At 34.7% G+C, this 11,160-nt stretch overlaps 2 pseudogenes across 3 annotated transcripts; one reads left to right on the plus strand and one right to left on the minus strand.

The window, feature by feature from the left end:
- Window positions 1-5,063: 5,063 nt before the first annotated feature.
- On the plus strand, window positions 5,064-6,202 carry LOC104766189 (DNA-directed RNA polymerase IV subunit 7 pseudogene; annotated as a pseudogene). Of its 2 annotated transcripts, none has more exons than XR_015591374.1 (2): window positions 5,064-5,204; window positions 5,542-6,202. The product of XR_015591374.1 is annotated as a DNA-directed RNA polymerase IV subunit 7 pseudogene, transcript variant X1 (transcript). The 2 variants fall into 2 exon arrangements; XR_015591375.1 differs by having other exon boundaries at window positions 5,087-5,204; window positions 5,548-6,202.
- On the minus strand, window positions 6,136-9,779 carry LOC104766188 (putative calcium-transporting ATPase 13, plasma membrane-type pseudogene; annotated as a pseudogene). The gene has a single exon (XR_015591373.1). The product of XR_015591373.1 is annotated as a putative calcium-transporting ATPase 13, plasma membrane-type pseudogene (transcript).
- Window positions 9,780-11,160: the final 1,381 nt, after the last annotated feature.

The raw sequence follows: 11,160 nt of genomic DNA on the forward strand, positions 1-11,160 counted from the left end.
TACTATAGAGACAAGTGAGACTCGTAATGGACAAGATTTATGTGATTAAATCATGTCTATTAGCTGGAACTTGTCCATTTGGTAAGCATGTTGACTAGTAGACAAATTATAAAAGAAATATTTCAAATTAAGAGAAGTTGTTGTGGACCAATAAATAATATCTTTTAATCATAAGTTGTCTATAAAATATCAGTATACATTTGTAATATTTTTAATTAACAAAAAGATAAATGTTGACAATTTTTATTATTGTAGACAATATATATATTTTCGTGGACAAGATTCCAAATGGTGGACAACATTATAACGGTGGACAACAAATACGGTGGACCAAAAACATAATGTTGTGGACCAAAATAACATTGAGGACAAAAAAAATAATTCAAAAGATAAGTTTAGACTTGTCCACAATCGAATCTAATAGAATATAAAATCTGAAGACAAATATAATTGAGAAAGTTTTTGTCTCCTTCTCATACTCATCTTCTTCACTTAGAATTTAAAAGCAGAAGCAACACCCAAAAACTTAGGGAAAAGTTTTTCTTTTGAAAAGATTTACACCAACTCATTCACATCAAACTGAGTTTCTTCTTTTTCCAACGTTTTACTTAGTTGATTTGTTAAAATTTAAAACTAGTATTTCTTTTTTTCTTAGATTTTGTTTAATAGAGTGATTATAAACATTAAAAAAAAGACAAAAGAGAAAGAAAGAAACGAGAGAGAGAGAGTAAGAGAGAGAAATAAAATTGAAGAAAAAGAGATATATTTTATATTCTTATTATTTCTGTTTCTAAAAGATACATGTGAGTTTAGTTGGAGGGTATTATGGTTATTTGAAACAAATATGTGGTAGAATGAAAAAGAGTATTAAAATGTGGTAGAAGAGAAAAGAATTGTTTTATAAAGTGGTATTTTTCTTAATTTTCTCTTATATGATTATTAATTTATGATATTGATGGGACCATATTTTAACATAGGATTTCCAAAAAAAATATTATTTTATTATTTTATCGAAATATGTCATTTTTTACACCTGTCCAACTCGAGACCGAAAGAATTTATTAATTTATAGCGAATATTAATTTAAAGAGTATTAAGTTATAAAGGTTTTACTGTATGTGGTATATCTCTTCTTTTTTTCCTCTAAATGTTTTTTTTTCGTTCACTAATAAGATTTGTTTCTCCTTATAAGTTGCAACAATGCCGTGAGGACCAAAGCCAAGTCTTATACATGCCGGTAGACGGTAGGTTTGGTAATGAATTAAAATTTATACATTCATTAGTTTCTGATAGGATGACAAAAGGTTTGGTCAGCATTTTATATATATATATATATATAGTCTATAATTAATCACTCAAATTTGATCAAATGATTTATTAATAGTCATTGAACAAAGGAATTGAAACAATAAACCATATTAAGACTGTCTGTACGATTCGATAATAGCAATAAGTGATTACTAACATATGGAATGATTTAATAAAAGAGAATATAGTACTCTAGCACACGTTTTCTACATTTAATATCACTATGATACACTTCGTGATCACGAGGAAACTTTCTTATAGTAAATTGACATATACACCCTTGACAAACATCGGGAAAACGACCAATTTTCCTCTGAACTATATTACTTTATCGCGTGCATACACGAAACTTTGGTATGTGCATATTTCTCCATTAACTACGACAAAATTTGAATATCTTATATGAACTATATAAATCCGGTTAAAAACCACAAGTCATGAGACGATGTTACTGTGCCGTTAACAATGATGACTAAGATGCCACGTAGAGCTACTGAACGACGTCGTTTTGTTTTCTGAAAAGAAAAAAGTTAAAAATATGAGGTTAAATACTACAAAATCAAGACTTGAACACAAGACCTCTGATGCCCACAAGCGAATCAAAACCAGCTGAACCACTTTAATATTCGTTACTCACTTAGACGAATATACAGATATATATATTCAGGACAGACGCACAAATTAAGAAAAGTAGGGTTTCTGTTCTTGCTTCCTCTTTTCCGATAACATATGACTGATCATGGCTTCTTAATCATTCTTTATGAATTTCAAAAAATTGGGAATTCTTCGGTGGATTAGATCGAATTCGCTTTAAATTGAGATTTCTTCGGTGGATTTCTTCGTTACTCATTCTTTAATAGCTCAACTTGATTTTGTTAAAGGGAAAGGGAAATCAACATAAAGTTGAGATTGAAATTGAATTGGGTGATAAATATCTCAGTTAAAATTAATCTCTGCAGTTAGGGCTGGAGACGCAGCAGAATGAGTGAGTCAAGGAGAAAAGGAAGATCGGAGAAGAAGAAAGAAAATAAGGGTGTATATTTCTTTGTTTTTTAAAGGTTTATATTCATATATTCGTTTGTACCTACAATAAATAATACAGTAGTTCAGTTGGTTAATGACTATCTCTTTGAACTACAGGTACACGGTTCGTTTCCTGGTTTTGTTATTTTTAAATAAAATGTGGTTCATTTTAAAATATGAAAACGACGTCCTTATGTAGCTAGTGGCATTCTAGTCATCATTTGTTAACGGCACAGTAATACCGTCTCACGATTTATGGGTTTTAACCAGATTTGTATAGTTTATGTAGGATATTCAAATTTTGTCGTAGTTAATGGGAGAATAGGCACAGACGAAAGTTTCGTGTATGCACGCGATAAAGTAACATAGTTCAGGGGGAATTGACCGTTTTTCCGACAAACATCTAACCAAACTCTTTACTTTTGTTTCACTATCTCAAATCATAATAACCAGAAAAATCATTGTCAAAAAAAAAAATAACCAGAAAAATCAAAAGGGGCAGAGGTAGGTACCCAAATCATCTTCCACCATACCGCCGTTCTCACCCGCCACCGTATCGCCGTCGTACCGCCATCCGAAATCCGACGCTGCCGTACCATTCAGATCTCTCCACCTTTGTATCTCTTATTTCTAATCACACTCCAAAAACCATCAACATCACGTTCAAGTATTTGTATGATTAGGCATACAACCTGCATCAACATCACGCTCAAGTATTTGTATGCTTCTTTCAATTTTCCTTCTATCTTTCAAGTATTTGAATACCGTCTCCACATATATCCTCGTTGTGATTGTCACTGTATACCGTCTTACTGGTTATGTCAAGTCTATGTCATTGATTCACGTCATTTGGATAGTGGAAGAGGAAGAAGAGTGTAAAATGGGCGTCATGGTCGAACAGGAATTGACTATATATGGTTTTTGAAAGTTATAATAGCAAACACCAAAAAATATGGTTTCGTTAAACACTCTATCTAGCTATGTCTTCCTGTTGTAGCTTTTACGTTGGTTTATTTAAGATTGCAGATAATGCAGCCAAACTCCAAAAGTAAGTTAATTTACGTTGGTTTGTTTTTGTATGCGTCAGTGTTTCCAATGGTTCTTTGGTTTGTTCATCAACTTTGAAGCTCTCGTTTGATTCTTAAAGTTGTGTCTATGTTTGATGCCTTTTTTAAGATATAATTAAAGTTTAGGTTTCATTTTAGTTCTACAGCAAACACTCTATAAAATTACAAATATTGTTTTTTTAATTTTTTTATTTGTACTTTTCTCCCCCGTGATTCTTCTTAAAGTTAATTAGCCTATAGGTAACAAGATAAGTAGATAACCATATGGACTGCACTTTTTGGACAACCAATTTCTTTTTTCCAAAAATGTGTTTAAGCGAATGATAAGATATCATTCCTTAAGCATAGCTAGATAAGATAACGTTCATCGATAAATATACCTCAAGTTGCAACAAACCTGTTCACCGGACGAATAATATGGAAGCCAGTTGTTCACCGGATATAATATGGAAGCTAAATGCATAAATGGTAAACAAAATACTACGTCCATTTGGATATGTTTGCCTAAACTTTGATAGATACATAGACACGAAACAAAGACGGGAAATGGCAAATATAATCGGACTAGGGCACAAGGAGACACCATCTTTATGTTTGATAAGTCTCGGAGACACCATCTCCTTGATTTCATCTCTTTGTTGTCTCATCCCCGACGATGACTTCAAGTGAGAAGATTTGTTTTTTTAGGTATGAAGGAATGGCGAGATAAATGATTCGTATCCAATTAGAGATACAGCATGTGCTTTGAATTTCTTAACAATTACCCACAGGGCTGGTGTAAATATCCCAAAAATTATTATGGTCCTTAATTACATATAAATTTTCTTGAATTTTTTTTTAAATTTTAAAATACACTATTTTTTATGTTAATTTAAAGTGGTTCCACTACAAATGCACACATTACACTCTCCTAACGCCGGCCCTAAATTACCCACAAAGATTGATAAGAGTAATACCATCTACATCCCAGCAACGTTCTTCGGTTGCTCAGGATAATATTTTTTAATTATTTCTTTTTAATATTATTATATATTTAAATAATAAAATTAGAAAAAACAAGTTAACTTATCAGACACATGTGTAAGAATCGATGCTACCTGAGAGAAAGACTGTTTCTCAATTTTTTTGTTTCTTTATTATTATTTTTTAATTTTTAATTGAAAGAACTCCTAAGAGTAACTGCCACTAAAAATGTTCTAAAAATGTAACTATGCAAAATCAAAACTCTTATTATTTGTTTTTAGATCTAATAAGAAAAGAGAACAAAGGATGAAGGTCATAATAGATAATTATGGACATGCTTTTTCGGATAGGCTGGCTATCGTGGATATAACAAACAAAACTTCTTTCTCAGTCTCTCCATAGTTTGAGTTAGATTAGTAAGACTAGTTGTTGCTCAACACAAAGTAATGATGAGGTAAAAGAGTTCACCAAACTAATGGCATCGATCGCCAACTCTATTCAACTTACATCTAATCATTTTCTGAAACTTTGTGACACAATAAACTTTGTCTTATGTTTAGTGACAGATTAGACATAAAATGTTTGGATTTAGTTAATACAAATACAAATTACAGGTGGGGATATACATTGTCCCATACTATAAGTTAATGGATGAGACTTATATGTGGCCCATTTGTATTAATGGGCCTGTAAATTAGGAAACCAACTTACGCGTGGTCTCCTCTCAACGACGACGGACAGTGTTGTCTTCTCCGACGCTTCGTTGATCCTCAAGCAAGTGGAAATTGGAGGAGTCTGCTTTCCGAAGTTGTTCCATTTAGAGCTTCTAGTTTCGTCTTTCAGGTTACAGCTTTTAATTTTGCCAAACCAAAATTTTCAGTAGATTCAGTGTTAGGGTTTGTGAAGAAGAACGATGATATTATAACGTTTTGGAAATACAAACTGGTGTAAGCTTGGTGGTAAAATCAATGTTGGTTTGATGGTTAATGAAAAGTTGGAAACTTTGTGATTCTTCTTTATTGTAGAGTTTTAATTTCTATAATTGCATGCAAAGTGTTTGTTAAAATGTCTGAAAGAAAACTTCAAGTTGATCATTTTGGTAGCTTGTTGTCTGTAGAATGCAAAACCTTCAAATCAGAATGTGATTTGACTATTTCTGATTTTTTTGGAAATGTCACAGTTTCAGGCTGTGAAGAAAAAATGTTCATCAAAGTCAAATTGCCATGGGACGTTTTGGTTCCAGCTGAAGATATGGACACTAGCCTCATGCTCAAGAGAGCTATTGTAGTTCGTCTACTCGATGCCTTTGTTAGCAAGAAGGCAACGAAAAAACTTGGATACTTCATAACGCCCACAATTCTTGAAACAGTCGGCGAGGGTAAGATCAAGGAACAGACTGGTGAAGCTGTGTTTCCCGTGGTTTTCAACGGAATATGCTTTAAGATGTTTAAAGGAGAGGTTCTTCATGGTGTGGTTCACAAGGTGCACAAGCTCGGTGTCTTTCTGAGATCTGGTTCTTATGAAACCATTTACCTATCACACTTGAAAATGTCTGGTTATGAGTTCATTCCAGGAGAGAACTCTATTTTCATGGATGAGAACATGTCCAGGATTGAGATTGGTACCAGAGTTCGTTTCGTCGTGTTGGATACTGAGTGGAGAGAGGCAGAGAGAGACTTCATAGCTTTGGCTAGCATCGATGAAGACAATCTTGGCCCGTTCTAAAAGATTGTAATCTGAGTTTTTTCTCTATAAATATGCTATGTAAAAACGCTTTTCTATGTTATTGATAAATCTTTATTTCAAATCTATTAAACATATTAAATGAAAAAAAAAACAAATCAATGCTTCATAATGTAAGATCAAATTAAGAGCCTCTTTCATGACCTCTTCTTCCATTTCAGGTAGCTAAAGAAGTGTTTCTCTGGAACAGGAACAGACTTCACCAACCATCCAATAGGCCATGATGCAGCTGCAATTGCAATGCAAACTCCCCATTGACCCCAGTTCAACCTCTCAGTATCAGCAAATCGCTTGAGAAACTCAACCATCACCACTTGCAAAACCACAGTCACAACTATAATACCAATGAAGAGCCTGTTCTTGTGTAAACCCTTGAACACGTTCTTCTTCTCCAAGCTCCTCGCGTTAAACTCGTTGAACACCTGACAAAGCACAAAGGTATTGAAGATCAAAGTGTTCTTCACCTTCTCTGTCACATCGAAGATTGATCTTCCTCTAAACTGAAGCACCAAGAGCACAGAGATCTGATATAACGCTTGAGCCAAAAGATTCCTCCACATGATGTTTGTGATCAATGGTGCAACTCTCCCTATAGGTCTCTTCTTCATCAAATCATTTGTTGGTTTCTCTGTAGCTAAAGCCAATGCACCGAGTGTGTCCATGATCAGATTCACCCACAGTAACTGAACCGCCGTCAAAGGAACTTGTCCAGCTGAAACCGCTGCCACGAAGTTGATCACAAGAGCTGCTACATTGACAGTGAGCTGAAACTGAATAAACTTCTGAATATTGTTGTACACGCATCTTCCCCATTTCAAAACCGTTGCAACAGAAGCAAAGTTATCGTCCAAGATCACAATATCAGAGCTCTCTTTCGCAACTTCTGTGCCTTGAATCCCCATAGAAAGTCCGATATCAGCTTCTTTCAACGCCGGTGCATCATTAGTACCGTCTCCAGTAACTGCCACAACATGGCCTAGCTCCTTGAGGCATTTCACCATTAGTAGCTTATCAAAAGGTGAAGATCTCGCCATTACTTTGATTCTTTCCACTTTTGCTAACCTTTCTTCTTGACTGTAGTTTCTAAACTCCTCTCCTTCTACCACTGCTTCACTGTTAACCTCATCTTCAGGTGTCAAGATCCCACACTCTACAGCGATTGCTCTAGCCGTGAAAATGTTATCTCCAGTGATCATTTTGATGTTTACACCAGCGAATTGACAATCCTCTACTGCTTTCTTCACTCCAGGTCTACATGGATCTTTGATTCCAACAATCCCAAGTAAGCTCAACTTCTCTTCTTTCAACTTCTTGACGTCTTCATTGTCTTCTGAATACGCAAAGGCTATGCAACGGAGAGACTTAGCTGCCATAGATTGGATAATCTTCTCGAACTGAATCATATCATCTTCTTTAATCTCTCTCACAACTCCAGAACCATCGTAGAACGTTGAACACATAGCTAGAATCTTCTCAGCAGCTCCTTTCCAATGAACAACATTAACTTCTCCATTCTTCTTCTTCATTAACACACCACTTCTCTTCTTCTCTGAATTGAAAGCTTCCACATGAACAACGTTATGTTCTTCAGTCACTTCCTCCATATCCATCTTCAACTTCTCAACCGCCCAGCTCAGAATCGCTTTCTCCGTTGGACTACCGGAGAACTCATACTCTGTTCCTGATTTAGCCTTAAACACACTCCCTGTAGTATTCATCCCAACTCCTTGATGAAACAGTTCAACCAATTTCTGAGACACAGAAGAAGCTTTTCCTGACTCGAGACCGAACCAGAAATCAGTTACCTTCATTTGGTTAAGCGTCAGAGTACCGGTTTTGTCAGTACAGATAACCGTTGCAGAGCCCATTGTCTCACAAGCAGAGAGCTTCCTCACCATAGCTTGATCTTTCATCATTCTCTTCATCGAATACGCCAATGTTAATGTCACAGCTAATGGTAATCCTTCTGGTATCGCAACCACAATGATTGTAACCGCTGCTGCAACCATCTTAACCACAGCGTTCACTATCTCATCGCTTTTCGTCTGCTTCCCATTATACTCACGGTTTCCACTCTCGTCTTTCGTTGTTCCAGTGAAGTAACGGACTAACAGAACCAAAAGAACCAAGAAAGCTACAAGTAAACCAACTTTACCTATGGAAGAAGTAAGCTTGTCGAGACGAGACTGCAATGGAGTTTGCTCGTTCGTGTCACGAGAGATGTGACTCATCATTTGTCCCCAAGCTGTGTTCATTCCGACAGAAGTAACCGCCATTTTACCAAACCCATCAGCTATTTTAGTCCCGGAGAACAAGAATGTGTTTCCGGTTAAGCTAACCTCGACGTGATCGCTTTCTCCAGTCATGCTGGATTCGTCAACGTGCAACGAGTGTCCTTCAACGAACACACCATCCGCTGGAACTTGATCTCCAATGTTCAAACAAACGATATCTCCAACGACAATGTCAAAGATCGAAATCTCTTGACGACGTCCGTTTCTAACAACATTGATCTTGATGTTGCTACTTACTTTAGAGAGCTTATCGAACTGTCTGTTCTGTCTGAAGTTACTGACCGCAGAGACAGCTACCACCAAGAAAACAGCTACGAATATACTTCCTCCATCGTACCATCCTTCTTTCACTCCGTGCTCTTTGATACCGAACCCGAGAGATAACGTTGCACAACCGAGAAGGATGAGTATCGTGAGGTCCTTGAACGCTTCCACCACGAAATAGAAGAGACTCTTGGATGGTTGTCTCGTGTAAGTATTAGACCCGAACGTCAAACGCCTACGTTCAATCTCATCAGCTTCTTCGTTGATACCGACACGTGTGTTAGTCTTCAGAGCCGAGACTAAACCGTTAGGACCACCAAGAGACTCAATTTTGTCTTGGTTCTTGTTCTTGACGAGATCGTTTAAGGTCTCAGTATCCATCATGAAGTGATCTCCATGATGATCATCTTTTTGATGGTGGTCAAGATCAATGGCGGTGTACGAAAGGGAACGAGGGAACAACAAACCGGGTTTTCGGATAGCGTGTTTGGCGCAGTTGAGGAGAGTTCTCGAACAATAGATCTTGATGAACGCTAATTGCCATTTCTTGTTTGGTTTGCTTAGGGTTTTGGGAAGTTCCAGAAGAACCTCAACGCCTACCACCTTGTTCTTCTTCTTCTCTGCATGATCAGGAACGTTTCTTCTCATTGTTTCTTGGTATTTGCTAAACCGGAATTTACTAAACCGAGAAGAAGAAAAAAAAAGAACCAGGAAATTGTAAAAATCTTTTGTTTTGTGAAGGCGATGATGTTGTAAAGCCAATACGAGAGAATTGCAAAATAAGAGAGCTGATGAAAAAAAAAAATGAAAGTTTCAATTGGTTTTATATTTAGTTCATTAGTCGGTCATTACGTATCATCTACGAAGTTTCGTAGCAATGACAACGAAAGTCATGTTCACCAGAATCTACCGCATTAAAAGCGAAGCAGTTACAATAAAATGGATATTAATACTTTTTAATTGAACGTATCAAATTTTAAATCAAGTTATACACAATAATATAAATGAAAACGAGTGAAAAGATATACAATTGAATACAAACTTCCTCTCCAAAACTTACCTATAAAAAAATCAAGCCACATTAGGTAAAGTATCTAAGTAACCAAAAAAAAAAAAGTAAGTTAATATTTTCTTAGATTTTTTAAATTAATATCCTTACACTAGGGGAATTAGTTTAATTGTTTATGTTTAAAACTTGCATATTTTTTAATGTAATTTATATGATTAAAGAAAGGTGTAAGGAACTCATTAATCTTATATATTTTTTATTTACTCTCTTTGTATTATAAAGGATGATGTTCTAGGATTTTTTTTGTATCACAAATGATGATTTCTTTAGTGTATTTAATGTATTTTTATTCTTAAAATTCAAATAACTAATTAATTTTTTTATTTTTCTAATAAATAATTAAATATATTCATGTACTTTAATGACAAGTGTGAGAAAAGTATGAGTAAATAGGTATTAAAAAGAATATAAAACAAACGTAATTAATAATAATATAATATTTATTATTTTTCTTAATCTTGATAAATTTTTTAAAAATCATTTATTATGATACAGAGGGAGTACTTATTTAGCTTTTTTTTTTTGAGATAAATATATAATCCATAAGAAGAAATACTAAATATCAGTAAACAAGTGTAATTTGAGTAAATTGTGCTGCCAAGGGTTAAAACTCTTTTGGAAAAATATATAGCCTTGTACGAAACGAAATCTTCAAAATTATCTTTTAAAAAGAACAAAAAACCGAACAAAGTCAAGTCTACTAGGAAACATTATGAACAGCAAAATCGAAACCGTTTCGAGTTTTTCTTTTCTTTTTTATAAAAAAGAGATAAAAACATCTGAGTCATTTAGTCATGGACCTGACCTGGAAACGTCACGGCCAACATAGATGACTTGTTTTACAAATAGGATATATGAATAAAGTGTGTATAGTCCGTGTTTATTTAATTTCGGTGTAATAGTATTATATCTATCTAGCATTCGTTATCAATATAAAAGCAAGAAGAGATAGTTGGCCTCGTAGTGGCATATCGACATGCCTACTTTTTTATATACATATAAATGGTATAGTATATTCTTTGTTTAACGATTAAGGAATTGTAATTGATGATATATTTATTTAGTTCTATCAACTTCTCCAAATTAGTTAATCACCATTTGAAAGAGTTTAATACGTGTGGAATCCGAATCTATCACAATTTGTAATAACGGTTGATCCTAATATGAGTCCTAATTGTCATTACACTTCATATGGTGGATAACATTCCATGTAGACTTGTGGCCTAGTAGTGGTATATAACTATATAAGTGTGGCTTGTTCATGTGTTTTTAACATAAACAGATTTGCTGAAAATTTTAGAAAATGTCCTTGATATTTTACTCTTAGACCGCACGTTGTAAAATCTTATTTATCCAAAAGTTACGTTTCGGTTTTATTATCTACAAACAAAATGACGTAGAATTGTTGTAAAGTAGAGTATAACTTCCT

The sequence above is a fragment of the Camelina sativa genome, chromosome 19 (assembly GCF_030686135.1).
Source record: "Camelina sativa cultivar CO46 ecotype springtype chromosome 19, ASM3068613v1".
Classification (NCBI taxonomy): domain Eukaryota; kingdom Viridiplantae; phylum Streptophyta; class Magnoliopsida; order Brassicales; family Brassicaceae; genus Camelina; species Camelina sativa.